This window comes from Leuciscus leuciscus (assembly GCF_965113295.1).
Source record: "Leuciscus leuciscus genome assembly, chromosome: 15".
Classification (NCBI taxonomy): domain Eukaryota; kingdom Metazoa; phylum Chordata; class Actinopteri; order Cypriniformes; family Leuciscidae; genus Leuciscus; species Leuciscus leuciscus.
This window is the reverse complement of record NC_138739.1, coordinates 33,603,252-33,616,379: the sequence shown is the minus strand read 5'-3', so window position 1 is coordinate 33,616,379 and position 13,128 is coordinate 33,603,252. Positions and strand designations below refer to the sequence as shown.

The window sequence follows — 13,128 nt, the reverse complement described above, 5'->3', positions numbered from 1 at the left end:
GTCAAGAAGCTACTATCACTACCTCAATCACACATGAGCACACTGGTCTTTAGCATCTATACACTCTCACCGTCCTTCTCAGGTGTACGCTGGTCCGACACAGGATCATTAATACTAACTCAGAGTATTACAGCCTCACCCCGAGGGCGGCTCTATAGTCTTCCAACACTATCACTGTCTCTGCAGTGGTCTTTTGAGCATAGAATCTTTAGTACTTTTATTACTACCGCAATCACACATAGATGTTCTTTTGTTTTCTTTTGAGCGTAGAATCTGTTTCTCAGCTGCGCAGAATATACCTGACACGACTCCCAAGTTGCTCTTTGTAGAAATAAAGTTTTATTCACGGCCGGGAGATCACTGGTCACAACAACCAAGTGAGTCTCCTGAATAGAAAGATGTACATTTATATCATGCAGTTGAGTAAAAATCAATGTCACTCAAGTCTTCTTCACTGTGATTTGTTCCGGTGATTGGTTTGTAATGATCTGAGCTAGTCATATGACTGTTAGTTCTACTAGTTTTTGGTTAAGTATATATGGCCTTTGACCTGAGCATCCTTAGGCTCAATCCCAATTCTATTTTATAACCCTTCGCCTACCCCTAACCCTTCGCCTACCCCTTACCCCTGCCCCTTGAAACAGAGTGGCAAGACGTAGGGGTGAAAATATTCCCCTAAGAAATGGGACACCACTACTACACCGTTACACGTCATTATACGTCGTCGCTAGCGTCTACGTCACAGGAGATGCGGCAATGTTTATCACAAACTTCCAAGATGGCGTCGTCAGCTGTAGTCATCTCAATTGCGTGAGTTAACTTACAGCTATTTTTTTGTGTGCATTTTTCTTCTGAAGTTCGCAGAAAACAACGGAGATGACGATATCTTCGACTCCTAATGCTGCGTTCACACCAAACGCGAATAGAGCGTCTGGCGCGAGTGATTTCAATGTTAAGTCAATGTAAAGATGCGTTTACGCGCGTCTGGAGGTCTTGCGGCACGAATGAGGCGTTTAGCGCGGCTTGGTAGACGCGAATTCACCTCATTCGCGTGTCCACTTCGCTTCAAACTTTTGCTTTTTACACGCGTCATATTGTTAACGAACTTTAGCGATTTTTTTTCAGCCGTTTCTTTGAAGAACATGACCGTAAATATGAACACAAGATTGAATGTGACATAAAGAAAATGATTAGCCGGTGTATGCAAGTACATTTCTCATACCCCTTCGTTTGAAGTGTGGTCCCGAAAAATCTTAGTTTCAAGGGCTATCTGGCCCTTCCCCTTACCCCTCCAACCAAAAGAGAATCGAGACAACCCTACCCCTTCACGGGAACGCGCAAAACGGAGGGGCAAGAGGCAAGGGGTGAATTGGGATTGAGCCTAAGTCTGCGTTTCTCTGTACATTAATGTTGAAAATACCCATTACATAAAATATTTCTATCACAAGTATCACTGACTATAAAGGACTTTCTATTGTCTTTGTCCAGTCTAGACGCAGTGTTATGAAATGGCAGAGCTCGGCCGCATGTTCTCAGTGTTCCACGACCTCAAGCTTAACCTGACATAGTCCTGTGCATGAACATCAAAGTTCATCGGACTCAGTGAAATCTTGGTTGTAGATGGTTGGAAATTGAAATCCATGGCTTAGTGTGGATGTCAAAATCAAAATGGCATATTACTTAATAATTAGTTAATAGTCGTGTCTCAAGTTCTTTGCTCCTCTGAATATCTGAGAATACTGAAGGTTCTAGGCAGCAACATTTTACATTCTCATGAAGCTCTAACATCCATTTTCAAGGACAGGCATATATTATAACTTGTAGTTCCCAACCTATCAGACTAGAGTAGAGCAGACAAATAAACATTTAGTGATGAATCTTGTTCTCTTCTGACTTCAGTCTGCAGATCTGCACAGCGGATATATGTTCTACAGAGGTAAACATTTACACAATTTCTTTCTCTGTTCTTTGTTCTTCCGAAGGGAAAAGGGCAGATACAATTCTTTTATTTTATTTTATTTTATTTAAATATGATAAAACCGGCTATAAGTATAATACTACAGATAATACAATGGTAACCCAGAGCAAATGTGATGATGTCACTCTTTGGTTTCCTTGATGAATTGCTGTTGATTCTGCAACAAAAAAGTAAAGAAAAACAACATTACTGAACTGTGTTAAAGACAACAGATCCGTCTATAATTCTTATTCAAACATTACTAGTGAATGACAAATGTTTAGTAATATTTTTAACAACGTTTCACACACCGTTGATGATCAGCTGTACAGTGGGTTGTTCAGATGAGTGTGAGATATAGCAGATGTATTTTCCTGCATCAGTGTATTGAAGATTGATAAGTTTGATGGAGAAGTTTCCTCTCTCATACTCCAATGGGAACGTTTCGGCTCTGTTCTTGTACTGATGTTCTTGTTCTGATACTGAATCTTCACCCTTGACTATATCATACACAAACTTGCTGCCGTTGTGTCTCCAGTGTACATTAATGTCTTGAAGTTTCAGATCATGTTCAGTGGAAGAACACGGCAGGAGAACAGAACCACCAATAACAGCCTCTACTGTTTCCTGCAGAGACACTGAAACAACACAAACTGTAACTGTAAACACAATTTATTCATTTATACATGTGGCATGTAGTACCTTTTTGTTTTGTGCTCACCTTTACTTATCAGCACTGAAAATACACAGATGAAGCAGCAACTGCAAACAGAAATAGAGCAGCTTTTTAAACAATTGTACAAAGCTTGCATACACAAACAATACTACAAATCATAAAAAAAATCTCAAACATCAGCAAAAAGTCTTATGAAGAGCATGTGGCTCGAAATGTGTTTTTTGTTTTATTTATTTTTTAATTTTTTTAGCAATACAAAAGTTACTTATTAATCAGGTTATCCATTTGAACAGTTTTGAGGTTAAATAATTATTTTTATTAGTATTTTAAATTAGATTTGGTTTTATTTGAGCCAGAGTTTAGTTGGGCACGTGTCATGAGAAAACATAGTGCTACGCATGCAGTGAATGAAGAATCTGTAGTTGACCGTAACCCTTCTGCTAAAACATTGAATTCACTGTAAACCTACATAATTTACCACTATTAACTAAAACTACCAAGAAGACAATGCAACATGCTAACAACTAAATCAAAATAATAGTTACAGCAGATAAACCATGCAGAAAAAAAAACGTATAATAATTAATGAACCAATTCATGTTTAATATATTAACAACACTTAAAAGATTCCCTTTTAATTACAGTTGATATAAAGCATTTGACAACCTAAACACATGCAGGCCAAACACGAACAACAACAACATCAGACATTCATTGTTTAGAAGTATGCTTTCATTCACATACCTGATCATCATGGTGGCCTAATATTATCAATATATGTTTTATTTGACTATATTGCATAGAAATATTCCTAAATTTGAACAGAATGCATTGTAGCTCCTTAGCTTCCGTATAGGCCATGCGTTCTTACGTATGACATCAGACGGAAGTGACGTCGACAGTAATCACGTGAACTGATCAGACATGTGCTGATATTCGTTAATCTTTCTAAAATTTTGAGAATTAATATCTCCCAAATTTTGGCATCATTTACTCACCCTCAAGTTGTTCTAAACCTGGATGAGTTTTTTTTTTTCTGTTGATCACATAGGAAGATATGTAGAAGAATGTTGTTAATCAGGCAGTTGACGGTAGCCATTGACTTCCATTGTATTTTTTTCCTATTATGGAAGTCAATGGCTACCGTCAACTGTCTGATTAACAACATTCTTAAAAATATCTAATTTGTGTTCAACAGAAGAAAGAAACTCATACAGGTTTAGAACAACTTGAGGGTAAGTGATGACAACATTTTCATTTTTGGGTCAACTATCCCTTTAAGATTATCAATAAAAGACACGAAAAAACCTAGACCGAGTATTGGGCTAGTTTCACTGAAAAATAATCAAGTTATATACATAATAATAAAAATAAGCTGAGCTGGTCTTTTCAGCAGATTGCTATAGTCGTCCTTCCGTCTAATTAGATCATATTAGTGAAATGAACAGCAGTAAATGAATTGAGTAAATGTTCTCAGACTTACTTGAGAATGAGACTGAAGCTTCTTTCTTAAACTCCTCTGGGAAAATGTTGTTTTCTGGATCCTGATCCTTAAGTGAAACATTTATCCGACTGATGTCTCATATATTCCTGCCATTGTGTCTTCAAAACATTTTGACTTAAGGTTTGTTTGTTTTTCAACAAAAAAAAAAAAAAAAAAAGAAAGAAAGAAAAAGATTGCAGCTTCCAACAACATCCTCATTCTGACCTACAGGGAAAAAAGAAAGAATTGAAACCAACAGGGAAATACAGCCTGGATTTTTAAAATGGGTTTCAAAAATGAATAAACAAACAGTTTATTTACAACAATAAATTACCTGTTTTCCTTTTCATATTTGGTCTCAATTCATAAAGATCTTCCTCACAGTTCCTCTCTCTTGTTTTCATCCTGACAGACTGAACAATCTCTGAGAGACTGAGGCTGATAATCCCTGATGTCTGATGGGAGGAGTTGTCAGACTAGATGAGCTGGTTATTGGAACAAGTACAGTGTGTTTTGTGTTTAAAAAAATAAATTTATATTATAACTAGTAACATCTTTATTTTGACCACCAGAGAAACTAAAAGAGAGAAAGTAGAAGTCCCAAACTCACAGCCTTGTTCGATCTTTGCTTGTTTAATCAGCATGAAGGTTTGGGTGTGTGTTGCTTGTTTCAATTCAGTTGAACTTTTTTAATTCATTGGCACACCTACATCCACACCTACACACACACACACTACTACTGTGATAGATTCAAGATTCAAGTGGCTTTATGCTTTACATCGCCAAAGCATTGCTAACATTAAATTACAGGCATACATGTTTACACAACATTTAAAAACAAAAAAGTTTGATTAAGTATCCAACCAGAAGAAGGAAAAAGGGGGGAAAGTACACCATGATTTGTTGTATATAAATGTGACTCAGTGTAGATGTACCTGTTGGTTGTGCAGTTTGTGGTCCCATTGAACTGGTTAAACGTTTGTCATGACAGGGCGTCACAAACCTGAATGCCAGGTTTGCATTTCTCTTCTTTTTGACATATTCTTTTGCATTATATTATTGCATACATATTTTGTATTGTGTTTTTGTAGTATATGGGGGGGGGGGGGGGGGGGGAGGTGCTTTTGATGCCTGTTGTCATCAAACAGTTTCTGAAAACACACAGGAGGCCTCCAGCTTAATTTTAATCAGTAGTTTGCAGAGCTGTGACCTGATGCCAGTATGACACGTTTCATTTACTAAGGAGTGGTGTTGATGTGGAAACTCTCAGCACCATGTTTGTCATACACACAAGTGAGAAGAGTGTTTATGATATCCTGGTTTATCAACAGTCTGAACAGGTGTTGTCACATTTAGAACATATATAAAGACTCATATTGGCTTTATGCAGCAGACCCACCTAAAAAACTCAGATCAAGTTAGAATTTGCAAGAAATGTATTGGACAAGTATTTCATTCAAATATTTTGAGCAAATCTAGAGGTGTGGAAATCATAATCAACTGGTGCGTTCAGTTTTCTCCTTCACAAACTTTAGCTGACTCTGGCCGTATGTAATTGTTTAGGGTTTTGGCCAGAATTCAGTGAAGATGAACGTGTTTCCTAGATTTTATTTCCAATTTTCATACTTAAATACTTTTTAAGACTCTAAATCAACACATTTCATCTTTTATTTGGAACAAAGGGCCTATCAGAATTCACAGGGAAATCCTTCAGAGACCAAAGCTTTTGGGTCATTTCTAATTTTTTATTTGACTTCTGCGCAGCAAATATACACAGTTCAACATTGACCCCAATGTGCTATGTACTGTGTGTCACAGCAAACCTGCAAACTTTTCACTTACAACCCCATCCTTTTTCTTACATTGACACACCACTCAGCTAAAAGCTTGGAAGGTTAAGAAACATAGTGGAAATAAAGTGTAAGCCTAATTCGTCACAATTCTGTGAGGATTCTAAAGGAACTGAATCAGGCAGTGTCGGCAGGTTCAGTTGTGGCAAATGTGTTGTTTCTGTAACTGAAACAAAGTGCTTAAGTTGTAAGTTTCTAACGTAACTGAAACTGGCTGTGGAGTTGTAAAAATTCTGCAAAGATTCTCAAGTAACCAGATTAACTTAAAGCAGTTTGGTGCGAGAATTCTATTAATTAAAGCAGTCTATCGATCCAATCCGCAGTCGATAAAAGCATTACAAGGGAAGGAGAATTGGCCCCTGTGGGTCACTCTTTTCTCCATTTTTTTATTTTATTTTGGAAGACCTACAGTTATGCAAATCATACAAATATAAAACAAAACATGTTTTCACTCAAAAGAAAAGTTAGCAAAAAAAAAAAAAAAAGGTAGCTTGCGTCACTTGCGTCTGGTGTCATCCAAGGACGCACATGCTTTGTTGTCATATGGAAGATATGTTTGCAATTATTTCTGTTGTTTGGAAAATGTAGTACTTAAAATTTAAAGAGATGGAAATTGAGGGATGTAGACAGGGAAGGTTTAAGCTGTATAATTGCTTGCCACCTGAACAATAATAATAATAATAATAATTTGTTACATTTATATAGCGCTTTTTCTGAGACCTCAAAGCGCTTTACATAGAAGGGGGGATCTCCTCAACCACCACCAATGTGCAGCATCCACTTGGATGATGTGACGGCAGCCATATTGCGCCAGAACGCTCACCACACACCAGCTTACTGGTGGAGAGGAGACAGTGATGAAGCCAATCAGTATATGGGGATGATTAGGAGGCCATGATCGACAGAGGCCAAGGGGCAAATTTGGCCAGGATGCCGGGGTTACACCCCTACTCTTTTTCGAAGGACATCCTGGGATTTTTAATGACCACAGAGAGTCAGGACCTCGGTTTAACGTCTCATCCGAAGGACGGTGCTCTTTTTGGCAGTATAGTGTCCCTGTCACTATACTGGGGCGTTAGGACCCACACAGACCACAGGGTGAGTGCCCCCTGCTGGCCTCACTAACACCTCTTTCAGCAGCAACCTGTTTTTTCCCAGGAGGTCTCCCATCCAGGTACTAACCAGGCTCAGCCCTGCTTAGCTTCAGTGGGCAACCAGTCTTGGGCTACAGGGTGATATGGCTGCTGGCAGGTGGTGGGAACTGTCTTCCTGCACTGCCGGGTCTGCCCACGCCATGCCACGGGCCAAGTCCGCCAACGCCCACGCCATGCCACGGCCCAGGTGGTGGAGTAATAACTTTCTTTATTGAATCTGTTTGAGATCGATTTAACGCTAGATGTTTTGCTTTCGTAAATTACGAACATGGCATCTGAGGACTATTTCTCATCTTTCTCAGTTATTTAGCTTTATTTCCAGATTCAATCATAGTCTCGTTCTTACGTGGTAGAGCACGTTCGCACATGCACAGTCTTCAAAACGGTGCTTTAAATCTCTTGACAAACTAAAGACGTAAATGACATTTGTATGTATTCTATAAAAGGTACAGATTGTAATGAATGTCAGCTTGCTTATTTTGCTCTAGACAAGGATTTATTAAGTCCACATGTCATGCAAACAAGATACTATGCTTCTAACCAGAGGTCAAAAGCTGTCGTTCCAACCACACAACTTTGCAAAGACTCGTTGAACTATGCTGATAACGACGGGACTTACAACCATAGTTGGCTAACGATGCTTTTGGGAAACATACCCCAGGCTGACTTTGGTAACCTCTGAATAAGGATGAGAGTCACAGACAGACTAATATTAGCGTTGATGTCATTCTTCTAACGAGATAACAAGTGCATTGTGTGTTATGGGAAGTGTTCCTGGTTCCGGATGACAATTTATGCAGCCTAACAATCCTTTACTGATTTGAATAATAGAAATTGATCATGAACTTTGTTTATCTTAAGTTTCCTGTTTCCTTCGACTTTATTTCATGCCACTAATCTGTTTTTATGGACACTGATTCAATCATCACAGCTGTTAGTCTTTATATTTATTATCTTGTGAATATATGCTTTTTGTTTTCAGTCCCTCAGTATTGTTTGTGCACTGCATTCTGTTTCGTGGAGTTTGCTTGTTGTTTTGATTACCTGATTCTCAGTTATTTAATAAACCTTGTGTTGTTTTGATCCTTTTGACATTTATTCATCATCTTTGGTCCCGTCACTCCAACTCGGCCTGTCGACCTGTCGGCTTTGCCTTGGCTCCTCCCTCCCTTGGCTCCATCAGAGACCCTCGTCCCTCCGGCTCCACCTTGGTCAGCCGTCACCCTGCCTGCGCTACAAACTTACGAGCCATCCACTGCGCTCAGTCTCTCCATCCCTTCGACTTCAATGGCCCCGCCTTGGTCCTCGGTTGGTACATGTTCAGTCCGATTGGCATTGCGAACACCATAGGAAATAAGGAAGCATCGATAATTCACTTTACAGGAAGTGGAGAGGGAAATAGCTGTCAGTGAGCATAGCCCTTCTGCACAGGACTGCAAGGGGATTGACTAAATGAAATGCTGTAAAAAGGAGTTGAGGCCCCAGCATTATTATTGAGTTTAATTAGTCCCATGTGCGGAAGACGCAGCAGTTACATTGCAAATTATCATGATTATGGTTAAATAAGATAAAATACACATAATATAACCTAATTACATTTATTCTCATATTAAACATTTATCACTCTGTTCAGCACTTTCAAACATGAAGAGTCGTATTCATTATATTTATAATACATTTATATTTAAATGCACATGGATGTACTTACACTTGTATATTAAATGCAAGTATGGTCATTTAAATTGTATTTATTTACAGAAGCCTTTATTATGTCATCATATTTACTATATGCATATCTGCATATACTGTAGATCTATTCTACATTTTAACAGGTTAAAAATGACGAGGTGCAAAATGTCAAATGTCAAAAAATAAAACACATGGGTGAGAGAATCGTTCATAATAAGATCAATAAGATGCATTTTTAATATATAGTTGAATTTCTAATGAATGCACAACTGTAAAGTAGACATTTCAGTTCTCTACTGCCCTCTAGAGGCTGAAAACTGTAACTCTCCACTCGATCCACACACTGGAGATCTCTGCTCTCACCACTGGATGGCAGCTGTTACTGACTGACTCTCTCTCTTGATTTCATGTCTTTGGTTGTTGTTCGCTGTAAACGTCACAATCTCCTGAGTTTATTATTCAAAACAATCCAGAGTTGACAGAGAACCTTTATAGTTAGTGAGCATTATAAGACTGAAACTGATCTAAGACATGTTTATAGCTTAACTTTAGCTATTTAGTATTCACTTCTGGTGATTTTATTTACCAAGGTTTCAAAATTCATGAAAGGTGTGTTCATTTCTGAAGATTATCATGATAAACATAAACTTTAATTGGTCACAGAGCCAATTATCATTAGTATTTTTCAGCAATAAGACAATGGGAAAATCCTATTGGCTTTTTGTCGAGGGAACCAGAGTGATGCGAACTTGCAACACTATCTCACGACCAATTCGTACGAATTCGTACGAATGATAAAAAGATGGCTAAATCGTACGAATTCGTACGACCTCACTCGTACGAATTTGTACGATTTGTCTAAACCCACGTGATGGGTAGGTTTAGGGGCGGGGTCAGGGATAGGTCATTCATTCGTATGAATTCATAAGAATTGGGCAATTCGTAAAATATGTACGATTTTGCAAAAATCGTACGAATTCGTACGAGTGAGGTCGTATGAATTCGTACGAATTAGCCACCTCGTAGAATTTGTACGTTTTCCCGTGAGATCGGGTTGGAACTTCTGGGTTGACCTACAAAAATCGTATGTCAGATGACTCTTCACAATTTATTTTGATTTAAATTAGAATCAAACTACTGAATACACCTTTAATGAAACACACGTCAAGTTAATGTGTTCAAGATCAAACAAGCTCAAATACCTCATGAAAACAGTGGTTATAAAAGCACAAAAGGTTTTTTTTTTTATTAATAAAGTGGGGATGGTAATAAGGGCATTAGATGTTGTGGTCAGAGTTTTAGACTTCCTCTGCTTGATGTGGAAGGTTTTTGTCTTCCTGTGTTTTCTTCAGAGCTGCAGTAGATTCATCTTAATGTTGTGTGGAGAGAAACAGAATCATTCTGAAGTGTTTTAATCTCGACAAGAACAACATGAAGATCATTCAGCTTCAGCTCTGTGAGTTTTACATATCAATATATTTACATGCACTTTACAAACTTAAACTTAAACTAAATTGTTTTATAAATCTTCATTCATTGTTTTATATTTCACAGAGGTTTTAATTAGGTAATACTGAATTTGATGCATGTGTATTTATTTAATTTTTTATCTTATAGATGTGTTAATCTGTTGTCGAGCCGCAGTCTCAGATCAACTCACTGATTTGGGATCAAATGTGACCATAAACTGTGATCTTGATGAAAATGAGGTTTATTGGATTTTACTGAAAACACCAGATCCTCCAACAGTGATTCTACGGTCAACCTCAAATCCAACAGCGCCTTTTTACTCAAATAAAACATTCAGAAAGAAATATTCACTGCAATTTAAACACCATCTGTTTATTAATAATGTGACTGCTGATGAATTAGGAGTTTATTACTGTATGAACACACGCACACCTCCAAATCTCAGCAACAGCACCAGACTGCACTTCACCGGTGAGTTCATTTACTCCTCTATTGATCATAATATATTGATGTACAGTGTGAATAATTACATTGGTTATGTACTACTTCAGGATGAACAACATAATTTTGCACACACAGAGATGAATATGATATAAATATTAAAGTCAGTCGGTTATTATTGTAACTCTGAACACTTTCATTACAGAATCAACTCAAATAACTGAGTGTCACAATCATACAGTGGTGGAGTTTATTGATCAGAATCAGACACAATGGCAGATTATTATCATCATATCTGGACTGATGATCGGGCTTCTGCTCATTGTGCTGATCGGTGAGAGATTCTTTAATTAAATACATAATAAGCAAATGAATTCTATAGTCTTAAAATATCAATATGACGCTCTTCTCAGGCATGTCAAGGTTTTCATTATTATTATTATATATATATATATATTTTTTTTACTATTTTGGTTTTAAGGTGTCTTCACCTTGACAAAATAATTTAAATCTGAATTCCTTGTCTCGTTTTTAGTTTTTGCTGTTGGAAAAACGGAACGGTTGGAAAAATATGATCCTGATCTACTTCAGACACGAGTTATATATCATCCTCATGACCCAAACCGACCAACATCACAATAAGGTCAAATATGTGAAACCATCATTAATAGTTTTAGTAAAATTCATTACTGTTAATTTCGATAATTGTTTAGAATTCTTGCTGAGCTGTTATTCGAAGAAATCATAGAGCCTTTTGTTTGGATAATTGTTAATATTAATAAAAAGCTGAATGTTAATATTGTTTTCTTTGGTGTTCTTTCAGTTCAGTGACGTGGATGATATTCAGCAAGCGACAGCATCTGTGTTTGATTATATAACATATTCTTAAAATATCATGTGCTTAATGTACTTCATGTCAAGAATAAATATTTTTACATTGTAATATCAGACGCTGGAGACTGGTGCTAATTGTCACAATTTTTACTCAAATAAAAAATTATTTAGAAATATATTACATGCCTTTTTGGCAAAAAACAAAACAAAAACAAAAAACTTTTGAACATTTATTAGTTTGTAAAAAGGCTCATTAAACATGGTCCTTTAGTTATCAATGCATATTAAAGTGTAATTCTTGTAATTTGTGTGTTTTTTTTGGCAAGATGCATTTCCACTTGAGCTTGACAAAGTACAATTACAAACCTTTTCTGTCCTGGGTTTCTCGGCATGATTAACTAGTAGTTGGTTACTAAGGCTAATGCACAGTTATTATTATTAATATTCATGGTTCTTGTCATAAGTGCAACATTTAACACTTAGAGGAATTCTTTTTTGCAATCTAAAAATATTCTCATGAATAAAAAAAATAAGAATCTGATATATAACATGCAATATATACATTTTATTTTACATTTATATGTTATATAGAAATATTTTTGATATATTTGTTAAATGTCATTGTATTCAGCAAAAAAAAAAAAAAAAAAGGCCACCGGCTGCAGAGTGGAAAAACTCAGCTGAGGTTCTAAACCAAAACCAGAAATATGTTCCACTGGTCGGTTCTCTCACCTTTGTCTAGAGTGGATGTTTAACTGAACCAAGTGTCAATACCTTTATATGTTTATCTCAATTCTCACAGTTTTCTTAACCTCAAATGGAAACAGCAGCATTGCCGTAGTCGTACATTGTAGCGCTTCTGTACTTCATACTATCTAGATCTACACATTTCATATCAGAGCATTAGACATCATGTTAAACACCTTCACACTTGATAAGTTTATATTGCTGTGAATGTTCAACAGTTAAAGCAGCTTCACATGAATCTAGAGTCATTCTCAGAGGCTTCAGTTCACACAGAGGAAGAGTGACTGAGCTTTTCCTTTTCAGTTTAAAAGAAAGCTTATGATTTGCATGAAGTGTCTGAATGGCTTTGATGAAAAAAGGACCAACACCAAATTTAATATAAAATATAAATTTCAACACCATATTCTGTAGATGAGATAATAGATTTGAGACTTCATTGAGTCAGACATATTATAACTATAAATCCCACTCTATTCGCTTCAATTATTGCAGATACGATGTCTTGTACACACTGTATGAACACACAAAAGATTCATTTGACTGATGTGTAATTAGGAATGAAAAAATACTTTTTTTGTAAATGATGTTGTCATGAAACACCTGGAGAACTAATCAACATGAAGAACTACAAAGCAAAACACACGACAGGAAATAACATAAAAGTCCACAAACACACACAGGGAATATATGAAGTGCAGTTTTAATCTTAAGAAAGATCAAATAATCCATAAAGATCTCAAAATATATTTATCAACGGTGAACACAACATGATGAAAGAACACTTGTGGTTAAGACTCATTTGTCCTTTAGCAAACAATGTTCCTGTC

General features: G+C 36.7%; 1 protein-coding gene and 1 long non-coding RNA gene across 7 annotated transcripts in view; one reads left to right on the top strand and one right to left on the bottom strand.

Annotated features, from left to right (window-relative positions):
- Nucleotides 1-4,808, bottom strand: part of LOC309475524 (T-lymphocyte activation antigen CD86-like) — a 226,337-nt gene extending 221,529 nt beyond the window's left edge. For 3 of the 6 annotated variants that reach the window (XR_014197676.1, XR_014197677.1, XR_014197678.1), the window contains exon 1: nt 4,727-4,808. The gene's annotated coding sequence lies outside the window, so the exon portion shown is untranslated. Of the gene's footprint in view, nt 1-1,738; nt 2,136-2,268; nt 2,596-2,678; nt 2,720-4,116; nt 4,342-4,450; nt 4,549-4,726 lie in introns of those variants that run through there. The other 3 variants (XR_014197680.1, XR_014197679.1, XR_014197681.1) reach the window with 3 other exon arrangements.
- Nucleotides 4,809-4,862: 54 nt separating this feature from the next.
- Nucleotides 4,863-12,883, top strand: LOC309475541. Its single transcript, XR_014197707.1, has 5 exons — nt 4,863-5,130; nt 10,162-10,265; nt 10,427-10,750; nt 10,926-11,054; nt 11,256-12,883. It is a non-coding gene; the product is annotated as an uncharacterized lncRNA (long non-coding RNA).
- Nucleotides 12,884-13,128: the final 245 nt, after the last annotated feature.